This window comes from Dipodomys merriami, unplaced genomic scaffold, assembly GCF_024711535.1.
Source record: "Dipodomys merriami isolate MVZ:Mamm:240054 unplaced genomic scaffold, mDipMer1.0.p SCAF_7, whole genome shotgun sequence".
In the NCBI taxonomy this organism is placed as follows: Eukaryota; Metazoa; Chordata; class Mammalia; order Rodentia; family Heteromyidae; genus Dipodomys; species Dipodomys merriami.
Window position 1 is genome coordinate 2,438,347 of NW_027206290.1, and position 9,497 is coordinate 2,447,843.

Sequence of the window (9,497 nt, forward strand, 5' to 3'; positions counted from 1 at the left end):
ATTTCGATAGCATGGTTTTATTGATAGCCATGCAATTCACATTCCACTTTTCCTAAACTTTTTTTTTAAACTATGTGATTTCATCTGCTGGCTTAGCCTTTCATGCGTTCATTCTAGCCATTTGTTTTGCCCCCAAGCACCTAGCCTTTAAAACCTAATGCATCTTATTAGTTTATTGAATAAAGGTTACATGACTGTGCTTGTATTCAAGCATGCAGTGCTTGCACCTTCTGGCTTACTAAAGAACTTCAGCTTCTTTAATAACCTGTTAATTCTCATAATGGCCTGCCACATTTTGTAGTTGTGTAATGATTAATCTTCCATCATAATTTTTAAAAACAAGTTATGTAAGATATTGATTTAAGAATGAAGGCTTTGATAACTTAGAATGTACTGAATTATTCAGTCATTGATTTTCATATGTAAAGTTACATTCCATATTAAGGATCCTGATGAACAGAGAAGAAATAATACATGAAAAATACCTACTTTAGTTCTATTAAAAAAGAAAAAAGAAAAATACCTACTTTCTAGGAAGATTGGGTTCTGTCTTACTATTTATTTATTCATGCCACAGAGCCTAGGCTCTGTGTCTAAATTGTTTTTTTGTTCACGGTTAGCACTCTATCACTTGAGTTACTGTTCCACTTCTGGTTTTTATTTTTAATAGTTTATTGGAGATAACAGTTTCACAACCTTTCCTACCTGGGATGGCTCTGTACTGTGAGTCTTAGCCTCCTGAGTAGCTAGGCTCACAGGCATGAGTCATTGGTGCCCAGCTTGTCTAATTCTTAACCTAGAAATTAAAACTAATGTCTTACAGATCATTCTTCTAAAAGATGAGAATGATTTTATAAGACAGTAAAGAATTTTACAGAGTGGTTACAATTACCTATTGGCCATTCTTATTTCCTCTTCAGAGGAGTCTCTCTTTAAGTCCTTAGCGCACTTGTTGATGGGGAGGTTGTTTCCGTGAGGATTTGAATTTGGAGGATTTAATTTTTTGAGTTCTAAGTATATTTTAGATATGAGACCCTTGTCTGGTTTATAGCTAGTGAAGATAGTCTCCCAATCCGTGGGCTTTCTATTGCTCTTGCTTGCTATGTCCTTTACCATGTAGAAGCTCTGAAGTTTCATGCAATCCCATTTGTCCAATCTTTCTTTGAATTGTTGTGTTTCTGGGTCTTTATTAAGAAAATTTCGGCCTTTGCCGAGAAACCCTAGTGTTTTTCATATTCCTTCCTGTAATTTTTTCAGGGTGTCTGCTTTTACTTCAAGGTCTTTGATCCATTTGGAATTGATTCTGGTGCAGGGTGATATATAAGGACCTAATTTTAGTTGTCTACAGGTGTTTAACCAATTTTTCCAGCACCATTTACTGAGGAGACTTTTTTCATTCTATTTTTTTGGCTCCCTTATGGAAGATTAGGTGGCTGTAGGTCAGCGGGTTCATTTCTGGGTCTTTGGTTCTATTCCATTGGTCTTCAGGTCTATTCTTGTGCCAGTACCAAGAAAGCTGTTTTGATTACTATGGCTTTGTAGTAGAGTTTGAAGTTTGTATTGTTACTCCTCCAGTACTGTTCTTTCTGCTAAAGATTATTTTTGCTATTTGAGGTCTTTTTTTGTTCCATATGAATTTTTGGGGTGATTCTTCTATTTCATTGAAGGATGAGATTGGAATACTGATGGGTTTTGCATTGAATTTGTAGATAACCTTTGGCAGTATTGTCATTTTTAGGATGTTAATCCTCCCTGTCCAAGAGCATGGGAGGTTTTTCCACTTCCTTACTTATGCTTTAATTTCCTTTTTCAAGTTTTTAAAGTTTTCATCATAGAGGTCCTTCACTTCTTTAGTTAAGTTTATTTTTAGGTATTTTATTTTTGTGGAGCTATTACAAAAAGAGTTGCTTTCCTGATTTCAACTACACTCTTCCCATTAATGGCATGCAGGAAAGCCATTGATTTGTGTAGGTTAATTTTATACCCTGTAATTTTGCCAACGTTGTTTCTGTCTACTGGATTGGGGTTTAGCTTGTTGCTCTCTTTCAAGGAGCTTCAGGTGCCTCGTTAAATTGTTGGTTTCAGGTCTCTCCAATTTGTTGATGTCAGAACTGAGAGCTATGAATTTTCTTTTGAGTACTGCCTTTGCTGTGTCCCAGAGCAGCTGGTAATTTGTGTGTTCATTTTGTTAAATATGAACATTTGAATTTCCTTTCTAATCTCTTTCATGACCTATTCGTGATTCAACAGTGTGTTGTTCAGCCTCCATCTGTTATAGGATTTTCTTTGGTGGTATTTGGTGTTGAGTTCTAATTTTATTCTCTTGTAGTCTGAGAGAATGCATAATTTCAGTGTTTCTGCATTTGGACAGATTTGCTTTATGACCTAATATGTGGTCTATTTTGGAGAGTGTTCCATGTGCTGCTGAGAAGAATGTGTAATCTCTTGCTGATTGGTGAAATATTCTATAGAGGTCTGTTAAGTTATTTGGCCTATGCAGTTGTTTAGATCTGGTGTTTCTTTGTTGAGTTTTTGCTGAGTTGATCTATTCAGCAGGGAAAGTGGTGTATTAAAGCCACCAACAATCAATGTCTTTGGATCTATGTGTGATTTTAGGAAAGTAGTGTTTCTTGGATAAATTTGTATGCTCTGTTATTTGGTGAATAGATATTTCGAATTGTTATACACTCCTGTAGGAGAGATCTTTTAATTAATATGTAGTGTCCCTCTTTATCTTGTCTCACGAATTTTAATTTGAATTCTATTTTATCTGATATTGCTATTCCACCCTGTTTGTGGGGGCCATTTGCTTGGTAGATTTTATTTCAGCTTTTCGCTTTCAGAATATGTTTGTTTTTTGGGGAAGGTGCATCTCTTGAAGACAGCAGATAGACGGATCCTGTTTTTAGTGATCCAACTAGAGATTCTATGTCTTTTGATTGGATAGTTAAGTCCATTAATATTGAGAGTTAGGATTGAGAGGTGTTTGGACATTCCTGTCATGTCATCTACCTTCTTAGGGGCAATGTCACCTAGGCTCTGCCTATGTTTATGTGGTTCTTTGGGGGCTGTTTCTCTGCCTTCATCATGTTCTAGTTGGTCCTCTATGTGTAAGACATCTTTAAGTTTCTTTTGTAGTGCAGGTTTTGTATTGTTTCAGTTTTTCTTTTCTGTTGAAGATTTTTATTTTTCTCTTAGTTATGAAGGAGAGTTCAGCTGAGTATGCTATTCTTGGTTGATAATTGTTTGTCTTTAGGGTGTGGCATACTTCATTCCAGGCTCTTCTTGCTTTCAAGGTCTCTGCTGAGAAATCTGTAGTTATCCAGATTGGTTTTCCTTTATAGGTGATTGATCTGTTCTCCCTAACAGCTTTAAGGATCCTTTCCTTGGTTTTTCTTGATTCTTTGCAGATTATAATGTGGCAGTGGGATGTCCTGTTCTGGTCTGGTCTATTTTGGGGGTCTAAAGGCTTCTTGTATCTGATTGGGCCTATTTTTTCCATGTTTGGAAAGTTCTCTGCTAGGATTCTGTTAAATAAATTTCTGAGCAATCCCACTTTTGGTCATTTACCCAAATGATCATGAACAAGACTGTACTAAAGCTACCAGCACAACTGTATTTATTGCAGCATTATTTACCATAGCCAAGATAAGGAACCCAGATGCCCCTCAGTAGAGGAATGGATCAAGAAAATGTGATACACACACACACACACACACACACACACACACACACACACACACACACACACACACACACACACACACAATGGAATTCTATGCCTACATCAGAAAGAATGACATTGCCCCATTTGTTAGGAAATGGAAAGATTTGGGAAAAATTTTATTAAGTGAAGTAAGCCAGGCCCAAAGAAACATAGGTCCCATGGTTTCCCTTATTTGCAATAACTAGTATATGTCTGAGACAAGGAGAAAAGGTCAAAATCTATGTTCATTTGACCAGATAAAATGATGTTAAGCGAAATGAATCCCAAGATAGGAATATAAGTAGTTTTTTCTTTCTTGCTATTGTTTCTAACATATTTATAATGTGCTATGTGATTTTTCTGTTTTTTTTTTTTTTGTATGTTCCTTCCCCACAGTATAATCCCTGTTTTCACTGTATTTGATGTCGGTGCCCTGCATCTTGAATATACACTTCTCTAGCTTGGGGAGGGGAAGGGAAAAAACATCTGTTGTTATTAGAGTTCTTGATTATAGCCTTTCTAACTGGAGTGAGGTGGAATCTCAATGTTGTTTTGATTTGCATTTCTTTTATGGCTAGAGGGGTTGACCATTTCTTCATGTGTCTATTGGCCATTCTTAGTTCCTCTTCAGAGAAGTTTCTCTTTAAGTCTTTAGTCCACTTATTTATCGGGCATTTGTTTCTTTGAGGATTTGTGTTGGAGGATTTAATTTTTTGGGTTCCAAGTATATTTTAGATATGAGATCCTTATCTGTTGTATGCTTAGTGAAGATCTTCCAATCCTTGGGCTTTCTATTGATCTTGCTAGCTATGTCCTTTGCCATGCAGAAGCTCCGCAATTTCATGCTATCCCATTTGTCCAACTTTTCTTTAATTTGTTGTGTTTCTGGGTCTCTATTCAGAAAATCTTGGCCTGTGCCAAGGAGACCTAGGGTTTCTCCTATTCCATCCTGTAATGTTTTCAGAGTTTCTGCTTTGACTCTGAGGTCTTTGACCCATTTGGAGCTGCTTCTGGTGCAGGGTGATACATAGGTACTTAGCTTTAGTTTTCTACAGGTGATTAACCAATTTTGCCAGCACCATTTACTGAAGAAGCTGTCTTTCTTCCATTCTATTGTTTTAGCTCCCTTATCAAAGATTAAGTGCCTATAGGTCTGTGCATTCATTTCTGGGTTTTTAATTCTACTCCATTTGTCCTCAGGTCTGTTCTTGTGCCAGTACCAAGCTGTTTTGATTACTATGGCTTTGTAGTATAGTTTGAAATTTGGTATTGATATTCTTCCAGCACTGTTCTTTCTTTTAAGGATCGTTTTTGCTATTTGGATTCTTTTATTGTTCCATATGAACTTTGGGATTGCTTCTTCTATTTCCTTGAAGAATGAGGTTGGAATATTGATAGGGATCGCATTGAATTTGTAGATAGCCTTGGGAAGTATTGTCATTTTCATGATGTTGATCTTTCCAATCCAGGAGCATGGGAGGGTTTTCCACTTTCTAAATTCTGCTTTAATTTCCTTTTCCAGTTTTTGAAAGTTTTCATCATAACGATCCTTCACTGCTTTGGTTAAGTTAATTCCTAGGTATTTTAATTTTTGTGAGTCTATTACAAATAGAGTTGCTTTCCTGATCCCAGCTTCACTCTTAAAATTCAAAAAGTTTTACAATAATTTTGTTATTGAAATATTTTCCTGTGGCTTTGTATTACTTTAAAAAATTTCTTGCAGGCAGCAATGCTTGATAAGAAATGTACTCATTACCTTGCCCATGTAACTGTAACTACTCTGTACAGTATTTTCACAATAAAAATTATAAATAAAAAGTTTCTTGTGACCTATGGTCATAAGCCAGAAGTCCTTGCAAACTATTCACAGACTTGCTGTATATTTTTTAAACATTGCTTTCTCAACTAACATAGTTCATGTTTGTGAAAGATAAATGGCATTTTAAAATCTCAGGTTTGTTGTTTAAACAGTTATAGTTTCAAAATCTTAAGTTTATAAAAACATTTTCTATCATGAAAATCATTCTTTTTTCTTTTTATATTTTGTATTTCTCACATCATTTTATCATTCCAAGGTAGGAAATATTTTAAAGTAATTTAGTATAGATCTATCTCTAAGATACTCAGAAAAATATTACCTGGATTTTGAAATCAGTAATATTTTTGCTAGTGTGCAAATGTTACATTGTTTGCTGCAAAAATACTATGTGTTTTATGAAAAGATGTTGCTTGAAGTCTGGATTTGTTAAATTGTTCGTCGTTCACACAGTACATCCTTTTAAGTGTTAAGCATAACTTTGAAAATATGACATGGTGACCCTCTTTGTATCTAGAGATGCAATTAAAAATAATGGCCTAAATATTCAAGTAGTAGAAAATATTGGCCATAGGACTTTGAGGCTATTCATCTGACCTTCTTTTGTGGCTTGCAGGCAGGCAGTTTGTTTTTAAATGGATGGCATGTTTAAGATCTGCAGTCATGTCATTTTTCCCCCCTGACAATTAGTAAGATAAAGAAGAGAAAACTTTTATAGGGAGAAATTCCAACTAAGCTACTGTCCACAGATCAATAACACCTAGTGTTTCCATAATGTAAATATGCTCTAAGCTTGTCTCTAGGGACAGAGACAGATCAGCTTTGTATAAACAGGTTTTTATTTGATGAGTAGACAATGGATGGAGGGAAAAAAAGTGCTGTGGTTCTTCACAAAGTGTTTCTGGTGTTTGAGAATGATGTACAGACCCAATTTATGAAAAAAGAAATCAACACAATAGAAGAGAGCATTTTGAATACATTCACAATAAGTGTAATGAGACATGATAAAAGTTTAAGAATTATATACTAATTATTCTGATTTGATCATTATACAATGCATAATTGAATCCAAGTGCCACATTGTATTTTTATAAGTATGTAATATTACATGTCCATCAGAAGGAAAGAGAGGAAAGGAAAAGGAAAAGGTAAGCTATATACAGATTCTGTAATCTATATATTGAATTAACAATACTCTCCTGGCCACATGTTATTTACATTTCTCCCATGTTCAGTGATACCCACCCTTTCCTAGGATTCTTTCCATGTTCAAAGATACTCAAGCTCCTCTAGGGCTCCCTAAATGTCCTGTTCCTATTACAATAGCATCCTGAAGTTCAGAATTTCAACACTGAAACCAAGCAGAATTATTTGGGTGCAGTTTCTGAATTGCAGCTCCATGAATACAGGTCCTCTAAATCTGAAGACTTAAAAATTATCCTCTGTTCCTAATTACCCAATATGTTATTTTATGAAAGCTCTAAGGTAACATTTGTAAATTCTTATTTTTATAAAAAGACACAGAGGACTGTTTGTGAAGGCATAAGACAATCCTTTTGGGCAACTATTAGAAGATTTTTACATTAGTTCTCAACATTAATGTACAAGATTTATTCTCTTCATTTCTTGGCTGAGTGGTATGGACATTTTGCCTGACTTTCCAGTAATAATTGGTAGGTAAGTTTGCACCTGTTTGCTTTTGTTCAATTGGCTTCATTGACAAAGAATTTGTAGAGTTAAAACATATTTAATTTTGTATTACCTGTGGCTTTTAAGTGTATCTTTGGAGAAATGTGAATCTTGCTGAAGGTCCCACTACAAATCAGTGACCACACCCTAAAACTGATTTGAGATGATTTTATTTTCTTACTTTCAGATTCTTCTAAGACTTCTGAGAACAGCAATCCTTGAGTGAATCAGAACTCAAGGTGCTTAACTGTGTAGCTCTTTGGTCCAAGCCTTAGGACTTTCTGAGACCTTAACAAAGACTTTTATGGTTATGCCCTCTGTTTCATTTAGATTTTTTATATTATTTCCCTATATTTGATCTCAGGATCAGAGACATTTTTTAATTATAATATTGCTGGTTATTGGAAGGGACTGAAATTTCAAGACTGCTAAGTACTGGATTCCTTTTTTTAAATTTTATTGTAAAGGTGACATATGGAAGAGTTACAGTTACATAAGGCAAGTAATGAGTACATGTCTTTTTGAACAGTCTCACCTCTTCCCTGGCTTTCTACCAGTTTTATCCCTGCTGACCCTTTCTCCTTCACAACTTAGTACTGGATTTGATATGTACATACATACATACATATATACATACATACATATGCATACATACATATATATATATATATATACTTTTTATTGTAAAAATACTGTATAGATGGGTTACAGTTACATGAGCAAGGTAATGAGTACATTTCCTATCCAGCATTGTTGCCTCCTCTTTTGGTTTTCCCCTACCATCCCTCCCACCTCCACAACTACACTCCCCCCCCCCCAAATTTTAAAATTCGTTTTTCAACATATTGTCTTGTACATCCCATTGTTACAGTGGGTCAACCTGTATCCCTATTTAAGCATTTTGTTTTTTTTCCCTTCCCTTTCCCAAGTTATACCAACATCAAATACAGCGAAAACAGGGCTTATACCATGGGGGAGGAACATACAAAGAAACAAAAAAATCACATGAAAAATATGGAATGCTTCATGGATTTGCGTGTCATCCTGAGCAGGGGTCCATGGTAATCTTCTCTGTGTCATTCCAATTGTAGTATATGTGCTGCCAAAGCGAGCACATGGATTCTTTATGTTTAACAAATCTTTTTTTCTCTTTTCACATCTTATTCTCAGCAACATACTCCAAGGTAACAAATTCAAAAATTCTCTTGAAATCTTCTTTTTAGTATATCATTTAGTTTGTTATGTACATTTTCTGCTTCTTACATTAGTATTTGCATATGCATTACTAAGATATTTAACAATAAGTATAGGGCCTCCTGACCTTTAGTTGCTAATAAAGGTTTCTTGATGTTCTTCAAGCCCTGGCTAAAACTTCATCAATGCCATTGTACCTCCACAGACATTTCTTTAAGAAACTTCAAATTTTACTGATACTAACATTCTACTCAAGTTCCAACCTTTATCAAGTTTAGATGCACCATTATCTAATAAAAATACTTTTATCTAGTTTATGTTTAGCAAATTACCCTATAATGTAACAGCTTAAAAACAGTAGACAATTGGTTGCACTGTTGGAGAGATCTGTGTTGGATTTCTAGGACAGTGTTATTCTGTTACTGAATGATACTTATTTCAGACAAAATCTTACTAAATTGCCCAGACTAGCTTCAAATTTTTAATCCTTCTATCTCAAAAGTCATCTTACTTAGAGATGGTTTTAAATAATACTTGGATTGATTTTTAGTCAGCTGGAAAATTTTAGTTATAGAAATGCATAAATTAAAATGAATTATTTCATGTTTTTTGTATAATTATATTTATAGGAATAAAGTAATAGAAATATTATATAAATATATACTTTGCTTTTTATGTTAATATAGTCTTATGTATATATACATATAATCACAGAATATATGGATAAATGGATAAATGTGAGATTATTTAAAATCCAACTCATAGCTTCAAATGAGCTTCTATAAATGAGAGTTATCCATTCTGCTCACATGGATATGAGATGATTTATTTACTGTGTTTTATCTATATTTGTGGGCAAGCAAAGAGGAAATTAATAGACTACTTTATAACAAAGTTTGTTTTTTACTAAAAGAGCTAACTGATTCAACATAGATTTTGCAGTTTTGAAACTGGACATGATAGATGAGGGTAAAGATATTATAGGAGGAGGAAGAACTCTTAGAAATTGCTTGAGTTTTTTTTAGTAATACAAATGATGTGCAACTAATCTAATTTAATTAAAGTTAGAATCGTAACAGACTCTTTGAAAAG

The 9,497-nt window shown here is 34.4% G+C and overlaps 1 non-coding gene across 1 annotated transcript; it reads right to left on the minus strand.

The window, feature by feature from the left end:
• Positions 1–8,219: 8,219 nt before the first annotated feature.
• Positions 8,220–8,326, minus strand: LOC138817432 (U6 spliceosomal RNA). Its single transcript, XR_011368877.1, has one exon. It is a non-coding gene; the product is annotated as a U6 spliceosomal RNA (small nuclear RNA).
• Positions 8,327–9,497: the final 1,171 nt, after the last annotated feature.